The sequence below is a fragment of the Malus domestica genome, chromosome 03 (assembly GCF_042453785.1).
Source record: "Malus domestica chromosome 03, GDT2T_hap1".
NCBI lineage: Eukaryota > Viridiplantae > Streptophyta > Magnoliopsida > Rosales > Rosaceae > Malus > Malus domestica.
This window is the reverse complement of record NC_091663.1, coordinates 28677667-28698398: the sequence shown is the minus strand read 5'-3', so window position 1 is coordinate 28698398 and position 20732 is coordinate 28677667. Positions and strand designations below refer to the sequence as shown.

Genomic DNA, 20732 nt, shown 5'->3' with positions numbered 1-20732 from the left:
GAGGAAGACTCAAGCTTTGGTTACGGAGCGAAAGCAGGAGATACGGGGAATAATGAGTAATGAGATTCTCGTGGTGGCCTCATTCTACAAGTTCGCTGATTTTCCTGACCATAATTGCCTGCGGCAACCATTAAAGCAGCTCTGCGAAGAACTGCCTTGTGTACTTCCTTGGTGCCAGAGACCAGAAATAAAGCTCACTGTTCTGCACTCGCATAGGAACATAGATGATCTGGGTCAGATGTACGAGTTGTCCAGTGAGCTGAGTCTCTACCTCCGAGTCAACTTGGTAGAGTATGATTATTCGGGTTACGGACAGTCTCTGCTACCAGCTTTTGTGGCCCATCATCTCAAGATGGGGGAAAGCAAAAGCAGAAGAAAAAACAAAAGCAGAAAACAAAAGCAGAAAGCAAAAGAGAAAACAAAAGTAAGGAATAAACACCCCACCAGAATGATGTGATTTACTTTGCTTGTTTTTGTATGATGTGATTTATTTTTCTTATCTTTCGGAGACATCTGTATAAACCTCATTAGAGGGTAATAATAAAAAAAAAGGGCAAAGCCCAAAATAAATGGGCTGCAATGTTGTGTGGAGGGCAAAGGCCTATAAGCCCAAAATAGCACCAACCAGGTGACCAAAAGTACGTCCAGTACTACAAAAATTATTCGGCACCTTGCCGCTATTATCACCAACCAGGTGACCAAAAGTACGCCCAGTACTACAAAAAATTATTCGGCAGTCCGCCACTATTATCGCCAACCAGGTGATCAAAAGTACGCCCAGTACTCCAAATTATTCAGCAGCCCTCCGCTATTATTGCTAACCAGGTGATCAAAAGTATGCCCAGTACTCCAAAATTATTCGGCAGCCTGCCGCTATTATCACCAACCAGGTGATCAAAAGTACGCACAGTACTTTAAATTATACATGAGCATTACACATGTCAATCATACATAAACATTCATGAGTACTCATGTCAATCATACATAAACATTCATGAGCATCACTCATGTCAACATTCGTGAGCATCACTCATGTCAACATCCATGAACATCACTCATGTCAATCAGCTTCAAAAGCTTCATTTACAAAATCTCTAGCTTCAAAAGCTTCATTTACACAGCTCCAGCTTCCAAAGCTTCATTTACAAAAGCTCTAGCTTCAAAAGCTTCATCTGCAGAGCTCCAGCTTCAAAACTTCACTTGCAAAGCTTCACTTACAAAGCTTCAGTGCAGGGTATACAAATACCGCCTCCGAACAACCGCCACTGCGGCCCACACATGGATTCAATCTAAAGTCTCCAGCCAACAAACTCTATTGATCGAAGACTTGGGAGACTACATGATGTACCATATATTGGGCCTCAACTGGGCCTAATGAAAAATACAAAATACTTGGGGGACTTAGCCCATCACTTATGCATTGAGGAACGAGCCCTTATTTTATAAAAGGGACTCCCTCACTTTCATTAGAGAGCACTCATGAAAAATACTTGGGGGACTCTAGCCCATCATTTTTGTATTGAAGAGCGATCCTTTATTCTATAAAAAGGGACTCCTTCACCATCATTAGAGAGCATCAACTTTAGCCCATCATTCATGTATTGAGGAGCGAACCCTTATTCTATAAAAGGAACTCCCTCACCTTCAACGTCACAAGCCGAGCCAACCAAGGCAACGTAAGCTACAAGCCGAGCAGCCTCGCAACATGTGCTACTTCTAGTTGAGCATCATGTCAGATTGGGCACCGCCTCATATCGAGCATCAGTTCAAGACAACATCTAGTTACTTCGGACCACACATGGACTGAATTTCAAGTCTCCAGCCAAAAGACTCTCTTGACTGAAGACTTGGGGGACTACTATTTATACCATACTTAGGGTCTCTGTATTTAGATCTCGTACAAATAATCGGGGGACTTAAATGTAATTATGTAATAAAGGAAGGGGAAAATATGTAATAAGTGAGGATCCCTTATTCTATAAAAGGACTCCTCACCCTCACAATGGGGAGATGCCAATTCCTAGGCCCTGTCACTCTCAGAAGCTCTCTCTCACAATCCTCTCAGAAATACAATAATCAGTGTGGACGTAACCTAAACATTAGGGTGAACCACGATACATCTTGTGTTATTTACATTTCTTGCAGATTCACGGTCGGATTTACGTTGTTCCAAGACCTCCGGTTTTGTACATTAACTAATTTCATAGGCTTTCGTTAATTGTTTATGTAGCATGCGTGGAGCTTATGTTTTGTATTTGAGGATACTAATGTGAGAAAATTAGAACGTTTATCGCCTTATTGGAAAGTAGAACTACACTTCAAAGTGTATATGCAATTGAGTAATACTACGTAAGAGTAAATTGGGCAATGGTCCCTTAACTTTAACTCAATTAGACAATGGTCCCTCAATTAAAAATCCATTACCATTGGTTCTTTAACTCATTAAAACGTGCAGTTACGGTCCCTCAACTAAAAATCCATCACCATTGGTCCATCAACTTTTATCAAATTTGAGAAATGGTTCTTAACTAAAAATTCATTACCATTGATCTCTCAACTTTAATCCAACTCGAGAAATGGTCCCTCAAATTTAACCCAATTGTAGCAATGGACCTTCCAACATAACTTATATTGACAAAATTATGGCGAAGTGGACGAAAAGGATTATAGCTACACGTTTTGATGAGTTGAAGGCCCCAATTATAGCAATGGTCCTTCCAATATAACTTATTTTGACAAAATTTTAACGAAGTTGACGAAAAGAACCATAGCTACACATTTTGATGAGTTGAGGAACCAATGGTAATGGATTTTTAGTTGAGAGACCATTGCTCAAATTTGATTAAAGTTGAGAGACCATTACTACAATTTACTCTACTATGTAAACCAATTTTTTAGACTAAATTTACAAATAATATAACGTGTCACCATTAAAAAATAAGTATATTAATCAACACTTAAGTAATAACATAATCATCAATAATCACTTCAAAAATATAATTTAAAAGTTGATCTTCCTAATATTATTTTTGCAATTGGTTCTACTGGTAAACGACGTGAATGTTGCATCATATTGAACGGACGACGTGAAAGTAAGCGTCGTTTTGCCTTCTCACCGACTGGGGACTATTGGCCCATTTCGAAGTGGTCCACCGATAAAATTCTTTATAGCCGTTAGAAAGAAAGAGCTTCCTTTCCATTTAAACCGACGGCTCAGATTCACTCAATTCAAACTTGAATCCAATCAAAACACTACCCTCACAAATCCCCCCGGTCCTATAAACAAACGGTCTCTTTCTCTCTCTCTAGCTCTCTGAGATCTTCTTCGCCTAAAATTCACAACCCTCTCTCTCTCTAGAACTCGCATTCTTGCTGTGATTGTCCTCTCTCTCTATCTCTCTTCAATTATTTCTTGTTTTTTTATTTAATTTCTTGTTTTTGATTCAATTATTTCTTGTCAAACGATCCAAATATTCCCCCAAAATTGCAAAGACTTCAAGCCCTCTTCGACATCTGAAGCAGGTTCTTGTTTTCGTTTTATTTTATTCAATTTGCCCACTTTTTAATTTTTTGAATTACAAGAAAATGTTGAATTCGAGGTTCGGATTCGATTATTACTGCTTCTTATAGTTTTAATTTTGTTTTCTGATTTGATTTCATCCCTCTTTTTCTGCAGAGTTAAAAATTAAAACCCTAGGGCGATTACAACCCAGTTGGACAGTGACGTGAGCGACAAAGGTCGGTAATTTCTGCAATTCTTGGTTTTTTAATCTTTAATTTTCTAAAAGAAATTGGGAAACTTTTCAACTAAACTGTTACATTGTGAATTTCAATTGAGTAGTTGAGTTGTAAGAAAACAGAAATTTTTTGGGGGTCGTTGAAGTCATGCTCTTACTATATCATTGTTTTCAGAATGTACTCCAGATTTGCTACCAAACTCGTCGAGTGAGATTCTGATTTGATTGGTGAGAGTAGCGCGTCGAACGGACTCAACAAGGTTCTCCATGTCAGATAGTTCTTCCAGTTTTCCAGAAGATCACTGATTTGACTACCAAGTGATTGGAAGCATTTGTATATTCTTTCTGTTTTGAATCTTTCGACAAATTCACCAAGAGTTTTTGGTTTTGTTCTCATGCTCTAGGATTTGAAGAGAGAGCATACTGCCTTGTCTGATCAAGTCAAGCTCACTACGAATTCCTTTCCGGGACCTGCAGTTCTAAACACACCTTTCAGCTGCTAAGTGAGCCTTTTGTTTTAATCACTCACAATTATTTTCTAACTTTCCTTCTCTCTTTGATTGTAATTTGTTGTTTCTGGATATCCAAATTCATAAGCGTCATCGGAATTGCCCTGGTATGCTTTCTGAAAACTCACTTTATAACTGCTGTTTACTGTGACTGTGCTTAGAAACATGCATAGGAGTTAACTGCTTGTCTAATTTGACTGTCCTCTGAGTTAAATTCGATTGATTTGAACTGCTTAAATTTTCTGCAATATGATAGTCTTAGAACTGCTGTGGTTGATGTCAATGAATGAATCTGCTGCTGGTTGCAGGATCCAGTTTTTTCTTTATTTGCCTTGCACGTCTTAGAGGAAATAAGGCCGCCTTGTATGTCTTGATTGCAACCTGCAAAAGCCCAAAGTTTTTAATCAATAATCTGTTTTTATCAACTCAGTTTTTCATAATATAAGTTTCTCCAAGCAAAAATTTACTTTGAAAAGATAAGAATTTTTTCCAACAAAACAAATGCTTTTTCAAATTAAAAACAGACTTAGGCAAACAACAATTTAAAAACACAAAAACTAGGGGTGCTAATCTAATATAAATTGATTTAAAAACACAAAAACTAAACTTAAAGACTCTAACAAGACTACTATGACTCAAAACAGATTTGAAACACTCAAAACTGCCTAAAACAATCAAATTGACTCAAAAAGAAACTAGAACTTGATTTGGACGAATTTGAAAGTGTTTATGACTCCAAATGCTTAAAAACACAAAATAAAACAGATTTGAATGACTAAGACTCAACAAAATATGAGGGGATTGTGTTTGGACGAAATTAAATTAAATGGGCAGATTATAAAGAAAACAAATTGTAGACAAAATTGTGATGAATCAATGGATGATGGAATAGCTAAGGGGTTCTTCTCCGCACATGAAATATATGCAACGTAAATCAATTTCCAGTTATCAATTCAATAAGTTATGAACCTCAACACTCCAAGTTAATTAGTTCCGCTTAAATTAACCTTCAGATTTCCCTAGAATCATTGAATTGGATGAATATGCATCGCAAACAAATTATTCCTAACAAGTTCTCTATATGAACAGCAAGATAAAGACACAAGTTAGAATCATTACGTTCGTTGGAAATCATAAGCATTGACAAGGCATTCGTAACTATGAAAAGCATGATACTCTTGCCAGGAATCTACTTAACACGATCGTGACTAGCGACCTTCACTACTTGCGAATATAAATTCATAACGATTAGGTGAAACAAACTTATATCCTAGCACCAAATTCAAGCATGCAAATTAAGCGTGCACTCTCAATCAACATACAAGAATAAGTTCTAAATCAAACGGGTAAGCAAATTGTATTCACGACTTATGCAACGATAACTGGAAGTAATCAACTTATTTCACATATATAATCATGGTTTTGAATTCCCCCCTAGCCAAGGGGGGTTTAGTTCCTCATACTCGCAAAGCAAAGATACATAAATTTAGAAATTAAAATCCAAAGAAAGAAAACACCTAGAACGCTCCAACTTGGCAGCAAGCTCATCAACGATTTCTCCTTCCTCCTTGCTGCGGCAGAGAAGTTTAGAACATGTTTTGGGTGGTATTTATGGTGTATAATGGATGGGGAATGGTATGGAAAGGTTTAGGGTTGATGGGTGGTGCGGCAAGGGTTGATTTTTGGCAGAAATTTGGAAGAATGGTGGTGGAAGGGTGCGGCAGAGAGCAAGGATCAATTTCTGGCGTGAATTGTGAATTATGAGAGGTGGTATCAGCGGCATTGCATCACAAACCCTAGAGAAATTAGGTTAGGCAATGGGCTAGGGTTTAGGTGCGGCAAAGGGTTAAAATCCACAAGGAATTAGTTTTAAAAAGGGATTTGTATAACCCAAATCCACAAGGAAAAGGCCTAACAAGTCAGAATCCAAGAGGGATTGGGCTAGGAAGGTGCGGCCTAAGTCTAAGAGGGTAAGGATAGGTCATCTAAAAGCCCAAAGCCAAGAATAGAAACTCTTAAAAATGGAAACCTCCAAGCATAGAAACTTCCAACTTTAGAAACTTTGGTTTCCAATTCTGAATTCTTTGTTCTTCACTTTCATTTCTTCATTTCTTAAGCTTATTTGACCTTCAAACTCGTCCATTCCTTGTGCTCCATAAGCATACACTCCATTCCAGCTCAATTTTGCTCTAAAATGCTCCATTTTGCACTTCTTTGCATACTTTGTCTCTAAAACCTGAAATTGCACGAAAATGACTTTAAACACTAAAATAACTAAAGAAAAACAACATAAATGCACAAGAACAAGCCCACTAAGTCGCATAAATATGCTCCTATCAAATTCCCCCACACTTAGCTTTTGCTAGTCCTCGAGCAAAACAAAGAAACAAAACAAAACAAAAACACAATCTAAACCTTCCAACATTTGCCTCAGGGATTTCCAATGCACATGACATGTTAAAAATCATCACTCCCATATATTTTAGTCATCTTCACACTTAAGCACATACTTAATCATAGTCACCACTTACTAGTTCACATTTAACCATTTAAAACGATGTTTTGAATGTAGTAACATGCCTTAGAGAATTTGCTCAATTCCTTACTAGATATGCACTCAATTTTCACACAGATTTTCTAACTACACACCCTATACTAGTTATACGTGAGAGGATTGAGGTAAATATGAATACGAATGCTCACATATAGGGGTGGGTTCAAATAACCGAAAACCGAAAAAAACCGAAAACCAAACCGAACCGAAGCCGAAAAAAACCGAACCGAAAAAAAACCGAACCGAAACTGCCAAACTGAACCGAACCGAATCTGGTTGGTTCGGTTTCGGTTTTTAAGGTTTGGAAACCGAACCAAACCGAACCGAACCGAATAGATATATATATTTAATTTTTTTTCAATATTATAAATAATTTAGTGATACAATCATAACAAGACATAACCTGTTACCAAGTTGGTTTGCTTGAAACTTTTCAAGCCCCTGCGCATGGGTTCGAATCCTCATGCCTCCAGGGTTTTAGAAAAGATTTTTAGTTTTTTTGAGCTATCAACAAACCTTTTAACTTAAAATTAAATATAAATACTTAAAACCTGCTGCTATAAGGAATCGAACCCCTTCCGTCCAGGGGGGATAATTCCTTCAAGCCAACTTGACTGTAGGCTTGTTGTTGTCATATTTGTACCAGTATATAATTTATAGGTATTCTAATGTTGTGGTTGTTTTGCATTTTTTTGAGGAAAAAAAAAAAACCGAAAAAAAACCGAAACCGAACCGAAAAAACCGAACCGAAAAAAAAACCGAACCGAAAAAAACCGAAAAAAATTTGGGCCGAACCGAACCGAACCGAAATTTCGGTTTGGTTTCGATTTTGGCAAAAAACCGAACCGAAAAGAACCGAACCCAGCCCTACTCACATATATGTATAACAAAGAACGCACTTTCTGGAGTTAATAAGCATGTTTATCAATATGATCTCATGAATGGAATGCTACTACTTAGATGCGAGAACCAGTGACACCATATGCTCATACCAATTTTAAACTCCACAAATTGAAACACATAACACTCAAGATTAAAGTCAAGGGTTGTAACGGGGCTTAGGGTATTGGCTAACAAAGAAGGGTAAAGGATGAACAAACGTTCTTAAAACAATAGTAAGCAAAGCAATGAAATTGACACTTAGAATTCACTTTAAAGTGCAGAAATCAACTTTAAACACAATGGGGAAAGTTCATGCAACATTTAGGATCAAATTCAATGTTTTGGACCATTTCTTCAACAACCAACAACTTAGAGCTCATTTTTATGCTCTTCCAACTCCTTTTCATACTTTTCACAACTTTTTCTTTTTTTTTCTTTCTATTTTGCACGATTTTTTTTTTCTTTGCCGTGCCCCAATATGAACTTTGGCACACACCCATATCAAGAATCCTTCCCCCACACTTGTTTTCTACAATACCATGATCAAAATGAATTCATCTTGAGTCATGCTTAACTACGCTTTAAGAACAAGGGTATGGATAATCCTAATCTAGGCTAGGTAAGGATAATGTGGGTTAATAAACAACATAGGCTAACACAAGGCTCAACGAGGTTAAACCTACAAAAACAAATGCATGGAATGAAGGCTTTTTGGCTATGGTGGTAACTACTAACTTTATCTTGAATATGTGTTATGCAATTCAATAACATGTTTTGAATGAAATTGGCATGAGTTCTAGCATTTGGAACTAAATGATGAAACGCCTTCTAAGTAGTAACCAAGCAAGGAATAATGAGATCATGCAACGACTTTAGAAAACAATAATGCACAGATTTTAACTCTCCAAATAAACGTTTAAGCTCAAGTCTCACAAGGTTGTAGCGTTTGTTTGAGTTCCTTCCTTCAAGCATGTTACAAAAACTGATTTTTCCTTTATGATTACATGTGAATTCATAAGTTATAACCACAACCAAGCATAAACCAAAGAGTAAATCAAACTTTCATCCATGTTAATCACTCTTTTTAACAGCCATGCAATTACAAACCGAATCCTCATCATTGTGTTGGAAGGTACCCTAGACACAAACACATAAAAACGACTCAAAACACTCTTTTTAGGCTCTTCAAAACACTTTTTTTTTTCAAAATTTTATGTGATTTTCGGAGTTTTATGTCAACACACACTAAAACACACCAAAATTGCTTAAAAACACTTAAAAACAGCAAGGAACAACATTTGAAATTATGGGTGATAAAACCCTACGAATTTGTATCAAAACACTTTGGTTACCCCCCCACACTTAAATCAAACATTGTCCTCAATGTTTCAAGCATAAACTAACACAAATAACCAACAAACAAAGAAAACAGCAACTAAACAATCTAACATGGCAGAAATGAAATAACAACAAAGAGAAGGGTTTAGGAACGCAAATCTGGAATTGGAGTGCTCTCTAGGTCTTCCTTTGTCGAATGCATGGGTTGCCTCCCTTTAACGTCTTGTAGCCGGACGATGCCACATTGATCAACCTTTATGGGAACCCACGGCATAGTGGGTTGTCTTCTCCACATCATGTTCTACAAAGCTCTCGTAGTAAGGCTTCAAGCGATGCCCATTCACCTTGAACTCTTGACCTGTTTTGAAGCTACGAACTTGGACTGCACCATGAGGAAAAACATTAGTAATAACAAAGGGTCCCATCCAACGTGAACGTAACTTACCTGGAAATAGACGAAGACGAGAATTAAACAACAACACTTTTTGTCCAGCAGAGAATGACTTGGTGCGAATCATCTTGTCATGAAAGGCCTTCGTCTTTTCCTTGTAAAGTCGAGCATTCTCGTAAGCTTCATTCCGTATTTCCTCAAGTTCATTCAATTGAAGCTTACGATGAATTCCCGCCTCATCTACATCCATGTTGAACTTCCTCACAGCCCAATGAGCCTTGTGCTCCAACTCCACCGGTAAGTGACATGGTTTTCCATACACAAGCCGAAACGGGGACATTCTTATGGGTGTTTTGTAGGCGGTCCTATAAGCCCACAACGCATCTTCTCACCTCAAGCTCCAATCTTTTCTTGTTGGTCCAACTGTCTTCTCAAGAATCTGTTTTATCTCCTGATTCGACACCTCGGCTTGCCCGCTTGTTTGAGGATGATAGGGTGTCGAAACCCTATGTGTAACGTTGTACTTCTTGAGCAATGCCTCGATTGTGCGATTACAAAAATGTGAACCTCCATCACTTATAAGGACTCGAGGCATTCCAAACCTAGCAAAAATGTTAGACTTCACAAAATCTGCAACCACTTTGGAATCGTTAGTCCGGGTGGCTTTTGCTTCCACCCATTTGGAAACATAATCCACCGCCAACAAGATATAGAGAAAACCATGTGATGAAGGAAAATGACCCATAAAATCAATTCCCCACACATCAAATATTTCAACAGAAAGTATAGGGTTTTGTGGCATTTGATCCTTAACACTTATATTACCCATTCGTTGACAACGATCACATGTAAGGCAAAATGTCCTAGCATCCCTAAAAATGGTTGGCCAATAAAACCCACATTCTAAGACTTTAAGGGCAGTCCGTTGGGTGCCAAAATGTCCCCCACATGCATAAGAATGACAAAATGCTAGAATTGAATTAAAATCAGAATTTGGCACACATCTTCTAACAATCTGATATGGGCAATATTTCCATAGATATGGATCATCCCACACATAAAATCTTGCATCATGTTTCAATTTATCACGTTGAACCTTGCTTAGAGTGTTAGGAACTTGCTTAGATACCAAGAAATTGACCAAATCGGCATAGCAAGGGGTACTTACCTCAATGGACAGAAGTTGTTCATCCGGAAACGTCTCGGAAATGGGGAGGGACTCTTCTTCACGCACCAATCTGCTTAGGTGGTCAGCCACCACGTTTTCACATCCTTTCTTGTCCCTAATTTCAATATCAAACTCTTGAAGTAAGAGCATCCAACGAATGAGCCTCGGTTTGGCCTCCTTTTTGGTGAAAAGATATTTCAAGGTTACATGGTCAGTGAAAACAATTACTTTAGTACCAATTAGATATGATCTAAATTTATCTAAAGCAAATACAACCGCCAAAAGTTCTTTTTCGGTTGTGGAATAATTCAATTGAGCATCATTCAAAGTGCGTGAAGCATAATAAATAACATGTGGCTGTTTATTTTTTCTTTGACCCAAAACAGCTCCAAGTGCATAATCCGATGCATCACACATCAATTCAAAGGGAATGGACCAATCCGGGGGAGTTATGATGGGTGCCGTGGTGAGGAGGTCCTTGAGATGCTTGAATGCCTTCTCACATGCCTCATTGAACTCAAATGACACATCCTTTTGTAGGAGACGGCATAGGGGTTATGCAATCTTGGAAAAATCCTTGATAAATCGTCTATAGAATCCTGCATGACCAAGAAAAGAACGAACCTCTCTCACCGAAGTAGGAGAGGGTAAGTAGCGTACAAGATCTATTTTAGACTTATCAACCTCAATTCCTCGTTGAGAAATTATATGACCCAAAACAATACCTTGTTTAACCATAAAATGGCATTTCTCCCAATTTAACAGAAGGTTTGTTTCAACACAACGTTTCAAGATTAAAGTGAGATTATCCAAGCAATTATCAAATGAATTACCAAACACACTAAAATCATCCATGAATATCTCAATAATCTTCTCAACATAATCAGAAAAGATGCTAACCATACACCTTTGAAACGTGGCAGGGGCATTGCACAAACCGAATGGCATGCGTCGATATGCAAACGTTCCAAAGGGACAAGTAAAAGTGGTCTTTTCTTGATCATCCGGGGCAATAACAATGTGATTATAACCGGAGTATCCATCAAGAAAGCAATAAAAGGAATGACCTGCTAACCTTTCGAGATCCAATATTCAAACTCAGTTAGCTAATCTTACTTCTATTGTTTCACAGATGGCCGAGGGAATGAAGATGCAAGGACCCATGATGTGTGGCGTATGTTCTATCCAAGGACATGCCTCCGAAAAGTGTCCTTAACTCATCGAGAATGGTGGATGGGAGAGCGCTAATGCCATTGGGTTTCAGAGCCAAAATCAGCCAAGACATGATCCATACTCCAACACGTATAATCCGGGGTGGAGAGACTATCCAAACTTCAAATGGAGAGAGCCACAACAATCCCAACCACAAGGAGGCTTTAGGCAACAACCCCCGGGCTTCTACACCAAACCATACACACCCCCTCAAATCCAACCACAATCTGCCCCAAATACTTCAGGTAATGCTTTGGATAATGATACACTTGTTAAGTTACTAACCACTTTGACTCAGGGGCAAGAAAATCAAAACAAAAGGGTGGACCAACTAGAGAAACAAATGGGGCAGATTGCCGAAGTTGTTGGGCAGATTAGAAACCAAGGAAGACTTCCTAGTTCTACCATTCCAAATCCAAATGGAGGGTTTGAATCAGCCAAAGCAATCACCCTAAGAAGTGGTAAGGAGGTTGGAGCAGGTTCTTCATAAAAAACAGGTCACAAAGAGGATGAAATGTTGCAAATGGAAGAGGAGGAATCAAATCAACCCACGGCAAAGGTGGAAGTACCTTTTCCGCAAGTCTCCAATGCCCTTAAACTGTCCAATTTGTCCAATAAAGGTAAGAATATGTCAAATTTGGTTCCTACTAATGTTTTTCCTTCGAATGTTCCTTTTCCTAGTAGGTTTATGCAAACAAAGAAGGAGGAAGCTGAAAAGGACATCCTTGAGACATTTAGGAAAGTTCAAGTAAACATACCTTTGTTGGATGCAATCAAGCAAGTCCCGAGGTACGCCAAGTTTTTGAAGGAGTTGTGCACCACTAGGAAAAGGATGTCGACTAAGGAAGTGGTAAAGGTAGGTGAGAATGTGTCCGCCATCTTGCAACGCAAACTACCTCCCAAATGCAAAGATCCGGGTAGTTTTACCATTCCTTGCATCATTGGTAACACTAAATTTGAATCTGCCATGTTTGATTTAGGTGCTTCTATAAATGTTATGCTATATTCCATTTATGCATCTATGAACTTAGGAGTATTGAAAAATGATGGTATTATCATACAATTGGCCGATAGATCTACTGCCTATCCAAAGGGAGTTTTGGAAGATGTTTTGGTACAAGTTAATCATTTGATATTTCCAGCGGATTTCTATGTTCTTGAGATGGATGAATCGGATCATGCACCCTCGCTGCCCATTCTCCTTGGTAGACCTTTCATGAAAACGGCTCGGACAAAGATAGATATGATCTAAATTTATCTAAAACAAATACAACCGCCAAAAGTTCTTTTTCGGTTGTGGAATAATTCAATTGAGGTCAACCAAGTTCCCCATCAAATTTGGCGGTTGTATTTGCTTTAAAATTAACAACTTCCCCATCAAATTCCATGGACAAAGTTCCATTATACACATCAATCTTTGTCCGAGCCGTTTTCATGAAAGGTCTACCAAGGAGAATGGGCAGCGAGGGTGCATGATCCGATTCATCCATCTTAAGAACATAGAAATCCGCTGGAAATATCAAATGATTAACTTGTACCAAAACATCTTCCAAAACTCCCTTTGGATAGGCATTAGATCTATCGGCCAATTGTATGATAACACCATCATTTTTCAATACTCCTAAGTTCATAGATGCATAAATGGAATATGGCATAACATTTATAGAAGCACCTAAATCAAGCATGGCAGATTCAAATTTAGTGTTACCAATGACGCAAGGAATGGTAAAACTACCCGGATCTTTGCATTTGGGAGGTAGTTTGTGTTGCAAGATGGCGGACACATTCTCACCTACCTTTACCACTTCCTTAGTCGACATCCTTTTCCTAGTGGTGCACAACTCCTTCAAAAACTTGGCGTACCTCGGGACTTGCTTGATTGCATCCAACAAAGGTATGTTTACTTGAACTTTCCTAAATGTCTCAAGGATGTCCTTTTCAGCTTCCTCCTTCTTTGTTTGCATAAACCTACTAGGAAAAGGAACATTCGAAGGAAAAACATTAGTAGGAACCGAATTTGACACATCTTACCTTTATTGGACAAATTGGACAGTTTAAGGACATTGGAGACTTGCGGCAAAGGTACTTCCACCTTTGCCGTGGGTTGATTTGATCCCTCCTCTTCCATTTGCAACATTTCATCCTCTTTGTGACCTGTTTTTGATGAAGAACCTGCTCCAACCTCCTTACCACTTCTTAGGGTGATTGCTTTGGCTGATTCAAACCCTCCATTTGGATTTGGAATGGTAGAACTAGGAAGCCTTCCTTGGTCTCTAATCTGCCCAACAACTTCGGCAATCTGCCCCATTTGTTTCTCTAGTTGGTCCACCCTTTTGTTTTGATTTTCTTGCTCCTGAGTCAAAGTGGTTAGTAACTTAACAAGTGTTTCATTATCCAAAACATTACTTGAAGTATTTGGGGCAGATTGTGGTTGGATTTGAGGGGGTGCGTATGGTTTGGTGTAGAAGCCCGGGGGTTGTTGCCTAAAGCCTCCTTGTGGTTGGGATTGTTGTGGCTCTCTCCATTTGAAGTTTGGATGGTCTCTCCACCCCGGATTATACGTGTTGGAGTATGGATCATGTCTTGGCTGATTTTGGCTCTGAAACCCAATGGCATTAGCGCTCTCCCATCCACCATTCTCGATGAGTTGAGGACACTTTTCGGAGGCATGTCCTTGAATAGAACATACGCCACACACCATGGGTCCTTGCATCTTCATTCCCTCGGCCATCTGTGAAACAATAGAAGTAAGATTAGCTAACTGAGTTTGAATATTGGATCTCGAAAGGTTAGCAGGTCATTCCTTTTATTGCTTTCTTGATGGATACTCCGGTTATAATCACATTGTTATTGCCCCGGATGATCAAGAAAAGACCACTTTTACTTGTCCCTTTGGAACGTTTGCATATCGACGCATGCCATTCGGTTTGTGCAATGCCCCTGCCACGTTTCAAAGCTGTATGGTTAACATCTTTTCTGATTATGTTGAGAAGATTATTGAGATATTCATGGATGATTTTAGTGTGTTTGGTAATTCATTTGATAATTGCTTGGATAATCTCACTTTAATCTTGAAACGTTGTGTTGAAACAAACCTTGTGTTAAATTGGGAGAAATGTCATTTTATGGTTAAACAAGGTATTGTTTTGGGTCATATAATTTCTGAACGAGGAATTGAGGTTGATAAGTCTAAAATAGATCTTGTACGCTACTTACCCTCTCCTACTTCGGTGAGAGAGGTTCGTTCTTTTCTTGGTCATGCAGGATTCTATAGACGATTTATCAAGGATTTTTCCAAGATTGCACAACCCCTATGCCATCTCCTACAAAAGGATGTGTCATTTGAGTTCAACGAGGCATGTGAGAAGGCATTCAAGCATCTCAAGGACCTCCTCACCACGGCACCCATCATAACTCCCCCGGATTGGTCCATTCCCTTTGAATTGATGTGTGATGCATCGGATTATGCACTTGGAGTTGTTTTGGGTCAAAGAAAAAATAAACAGCCACATGTTATTTATTATGCTTCACGCACTTTGAATGATGCTCAATTGAATTATTCCACAACCGAAAAAGAACTTTTGGCGGTTGTATTTGCTTTAGATAAATTTAGATCATATCTAATTGGTACTAAAGTAATTGTTTTCACTGACCATGCAACCTTGAAATATCTTTTCACCAAAAAGGAGGCCAAACCGAGGCTCATTCGTTGGATGCTCTTACTTCAAGAGTTTGATATTGAAATTAGGGACAAGAAAGGATGTGAAAACGTGGTGGCTGACCACCTAAGCAGATTGGTGCGTGAAGAAGAGTCCCTCCCCATTTCCGAGACGTTTCCGGATGAACAACTTCTGTCCATTGAGGTAAGTACCCCTTGGTATGCCGATTTGGTCAATTTCTTGGTATCTAAGCAAGTTCCTAACACTCTAAGCAAGGTTCAACGTGATAAATTGAAACATGATGCAAGATTTTATGTGTGGGATGATCCATATCTATGGAAATATTGCCCATATCAGATTGTTAGAAGATGTGTGCCAAATTCTGATTTTAATTCAATTCTAGCATTTTGTCATTCTTATGCATGTGGGGGACATTTTGGCACCCAACGCACTGCCCTTAAAGTCTTAGAATGTGGGTTTTATTGGCCAACCATTTTTAGGGATGCTAGGACATTTTGCCTTACATGTGATCGTTGTCAACGAATGGGTAATATAAGTGTTAAGGATCAAATGCCACAAAACCCTATACTTACTGTTGAAATATTTGATGTGTGGGGAATTGATTTTATGGGTCATTTTCCTTCATCACATGGTTTTCTCTATATCTTGTTGGCGGTGGATTATGTTTCCAAATGGGTGGAAGCAAAAGCCACCCGGACTAACGATTCCAAAGTGGTTGCAGATTTTGTGAAGTCTAACATTTTTGCTAGGTTTGGAATGCCTCAAGTCCTTATAAGTGATGGAGGTTCACATTTTTGTAATCGCACAATCGAGGCACTGCTCAAGAAGTACAACGTTACACATAGGGTTTCGACACCCTATCATCCTCAAACAAGCGGGCAAGCCGAGGTGTCGAATCAGGAGATAAAACAGATTCTTGAGAAGACAGTTAGACCAACAAGAAAAGATTGGAGCTTGAGGTTAGAAAATGCGTTGTGGGCTTATAGGACCGCCTACAAAACACCCATAAGAATGTCCCCGTTTTGGCTTGTGTATGGAAAACCATGTCACTTACCGGTGGAGTTGGAGCACAAGGCTCATTGGGCTGTGAGGAAGTTCAACATGGATGTAGATGAGGCGGGAATTCATCGTAAGCTTCAATTGAATTAACTTGAGGAAATACGGAATGAAGCTTACGAGAATGCTCGACTTTACAAGGAAAAGACGAAGGCCTTTCATGACAAGATGATTCGCACCAAGTCCTTCTCTGCTGGACAAAAAGTGTTGTTGTTTAATTCTCGTCTTCGTCTATTTCCAGGTAAGTTACGTTCACGTTGGATGGGACCCTTTGTTATTACTAATGTTTTTTCTCATGGTGCAGTCCAAGTTCGTAGCTTCAAAACAGGTCAAGAGTTCAAGGTGAATGGGCATCGCTTGAAGCCTTACTACGAGAGCTTTGTAGAACATGATATGGAGAAGACAACCCACTATGTCGTGGGTTCCCATGAAGGTTGATCAATGTGGCATCGTCCGGCTGCAAGACGTTAAAGAAAGCGCTACTTGGGAGGCAACCCATGCATTCGACAAAGGAAGACCTAGAGAGCACTCCAATTCCAGATTTGCGTTCCTAAACCCTTCTTTTTGTTGTTATTTCATTTCTGCCATGTTAGATTGTTTAGTTGCTGTTTTCTTTGTTTGTTGGTTATTTGTGTTAGTTTATGCTTGAAACATTGAGGACAATGTTTGATTTAAGTGTGGGGGGGGTAACCAAAGTGTTTTGATACAAATTCGTAGGGTTTTATCACCCATAATTTCAAATGTTGTTCCTTGCTGTTTTTAAGTGTTTTAAAGCAGTTTTGGTGTGTTTTAGTGTGTGTTGACATAAAACTCCGAAAATCAAATAAAAATTTGAAAAAAAAGTGTTTTGAAGAGCCTAAAAAGAGTGTTTTGAGTCGTTTTTGTGTGTTTGTGTCTAGGGTACCTTCCAACACAATGATGAGGATTCGGTTTGTAATTGCATGGCTGTTAAAAAGAGTGATTAACATGGATGAAAGTTTGATTTACTCTTTGGTTTATGCTTGGTTGTGGTTATAACTTATGAATTCACATGTAATCATAAAGGAAAAATCAGTTTTTGTAACATGCTTGAAGGAAGGAACTCAAACAAACGCTACAACCTTGTGAGACTTGAGCTTAAACGTTTATTTGGAGAGTTAAAATATGTGCATTATTGTTTTCTAAAGTCGTTGCATGATCTCATTATTCCTTGCTTGGTTACTACTTAGAAGACGTTTCATCATTTAGTTCCAAATGCTAGAACTCATGCCAATTTCATTCAAAACATGTTATTGAATTGCATAACACATATTTAAGATAAAGTTAGTAGTTACCACAATAGCCAAAAAGCCTTCATTCCATGCATTTGTTTTTGTAGGTTTAACCCCGTTGAGCCTTGTGTTAGCCTATGTTGTTTGTTAACCCACATTATCCTTACCTAGCCTAGATTAGGATTATCCATACCCTTGTTCTTAAAGCGTAGTTAAGCATGACTCAAGATGAATTCCTTTTGATCATGGTATTGCAGAAAACAAGTGTGGGGGAAGGATTCTTGATATGGGTGTGTGCCAAAGTTCATATTAAGGCACGGCAAAGAAAGAAAAAAAATTGTGCAAAATAGAAAGAAAAAAAAGAAAAAGTTGTGAAAAGTATGAAAAGGAGTTGGAAGAGCATAAAAATGAGCTCTAAGTTGTTGGTTGTTGAAGAAAGGGTCCAAAACATTGAATTTGATCCTAAGTGTTGCATGAGCTTTCCCCGTTGTGTTTAAAGTTGATTTCTGCACTTTAAAGTGAATTCTAAGTGTCAATTTCATTGCTTTGCTTACTATTGTTTTAAGAACGTTTGCTTATCCTTTACCCTTCTTTGTTAGCCAATACCCCAAGCCCCGTTACAACCCTTGACTTTAATCTTGAGTGTTATGTGTTTCAATTTATGGAGTTTAAAATTGGTATGAGCATATGGTGTCACTGGTTCTCGCATCTAAGTAGTAGCATTCCATTCATGAGATCATATTGATAAACATGCTTATTAACTCCGGAAAGTGCTTTCTTTGTTATACATATATGTGAGCATTCGTATTCATATTTACATCAATCCTCTCACCTATAACTAGTATAGGGTGTGTAGTTAGAAAATCTGTGTGAAAATTGAGTGCATATCTAGTAAGGAATTGAGCAAATTCTCCAAGGCATGTTACTACATTCAAAACATCGTTTTAAATGTGGTGACTATGATTAAGTATGTGCTTAAGTGTGAAGATGACTAAAATCTGTGGGAGTGATGATTTTTAACATGTCATGTGCATTGGAAATCCCTGAGGCAAATGTTGGAAGGTTTAGATTGTGTTTTTGTTTTGTTTTGTTTCTTTGTTTTGCTCGAGGACTAGCAAAAGCTAAGTGTGGGGGAATTTGATATGAGCATATTTATGCGACTTAGTGGGCTTGTTCTTGTGCATTTATGTTGTTTTTCTTTAGTTATTTTAGTGTTTAAAGTCATTTTCGTGCAATTTCAGGTTTTAGAGACAAAGTATGCAAAGAAGTGCAAAATGGAGCATTTTAGAGCAAAATTGAGCTGGAATGGAGTGTATGCTTTTTGAGCACAAGGAATGGACGAGTTTGAAGGTCAAATGAGCTTAAGAAATGAAGAAATGAAAGTGAAGAACAAAGAATTCAGAATTGGAAACCAAAGTTTCTAAAGTTGGAAGTTTCTATGCTTGGAGGTTTCCGTTTTTAAGAGTTTCTATTCTTGGCTTTGGGCTTTTAGATGACCTATCCTTACCCTCTTAGACTTAGGCCGCACCTTCCTAGCCCAATCCCTCTTGGATTCTGACTTGTTAGGCCCTTTTCTTGTGGATTTGGGTTATACAAATCCCTTTCTAAAACTAAGTGGGCCAAAACCCTAATTCCTTGTGGATTTTTACCCTTTGCCGCACCTAAACCCTAGCCCATTGCCTAACCTGATTTCTCTAGGGTTTGTGGTGCCTATATATATGTGTTTTCATTCTATGCCACTGATACCACCTTTCATAATTCACAATTCACGCCAGAAATTGATCCTTGCTCTCTGCCGCACCCTTCCACCACCATTCTTCCAAATTTCTGCCAAAAATCAACCCTTGCCGCACCACCCATCAACCCTAAGCCTTTCCATACCATTCCCCATCCATTCTACACCATAAATACCACCCAAAACCTGTTCTAAACTTCTCTGCCGCAGCAAGGAGGAAGGAGAAATCGTTGATGAGCTTGCTGCCAAGTTGGAGCGTTCTAGGTGTTTTCTTTCTTTGGATTTTAATTTCTAAATTTATGTATCTTTGCTTTGCGAGTATGAGGAACTAAACCCCCCTTGGCTAGGGGGAATTCAAAACCATGATTATATATGTGAAATAAGTTGATTACTTCCAGTTATCGTTGCATAAGTCGTGAATACAATTTGCTTAACCGTTTGATTTATAACTTATTCTTGTATGTTGATTGAGAGTGCACGCTTAATTTGCATGCTTGAATTTGGTGCTAGGATATAAGTTTGTTTCACCTAGTCGCTAGTCACGATCGTGTTAAGTAGATTCCTGGCAAGAGTATCATGCTTTTCATAGTTACGAATGCCTTGTCAATGCTTATGATTTCCAACGAACGTAATGATTCTAACTTGTGTCTTTATCATGCTGTTCATATAGAGAACTTGTTAGGAATAATTTGTTTACGATGCATATTCATCCAATTCAATGATTCTAGGGAAATCTGAAGGTTAATTTAAGCGGACCTAATTAACTTGGAGTGTTGAGGTTCATAACTTATTGAATTGATAACTGGAAATTGATTTACGTTGCATATATTTCATGTGGGGAGAAGAACCCCTTAGCTATTCCATCATCCATTGATTCATCACAATTTTGTCTACAATCTGTTTTCTTTATAATCTGCCCATTTAATTTAATTTCGTCCAAACACAATCCCCTCATATTTTGTTGAGTCTTAGTCATTCAAATCTGTTTTATTTTGTGTTTTTTAAGCATTTGGAGTCATAAACACTTTCAAATTCGTCAAAATCAAGTTCTAGTTTCTTTTTGAGTCAATTTGATTGTTTTAGGCAGTTTTGAGTGTTTCAAATCTGTTTTGAGTCATAGTAGTCTTGTTAGAGTCTTTAAGTTTAGTTTTTGTGTTTTTAAATCAATTTATATTAGATTAGCACCCCTAGTTAATCCCCGGTTAGAATGATCCCTATTT

At 38.4% G+C, this 20732-nt stretch overlaps 1 long non-coding RNA gene across 3 annotated transcripts; it reads left to right on the top strand.

Annotated features, from left to right (window-relative positions):
- Positions 1 to 3199: 3199 nt before the first annotated feature.
- LOC103419010 (uncharacterized) lies at positions 3200 to 19909 on the top strand. Of its 3 annotated transcripts, XR_011579435.1 has the most exons (5): positions 3240 to 3522; positions 3677 to 3738; positions 3913 to 3997; positions 4142 to 4240; positions 19019 to 19909. It is a non-coding gene; the product is annotated as an uncharacterized lncRNA (long non-coding RNA). The 3 variants fall into 3 exon arrangements; XR_526860.4 differs by lacking the exon at positions 19019 to 19909 and having other exon boundaries at positions 3200 to 3522; positions 3913 to 4071; positions 4142 to 4484; XR_526861.4 differs by lacking the exon at positions 19019 to 19909 and having other exon boundaries at positions 4142 to 4484.
- Positions 19910 to 20732: the final 823 nt, after the last annotated feature.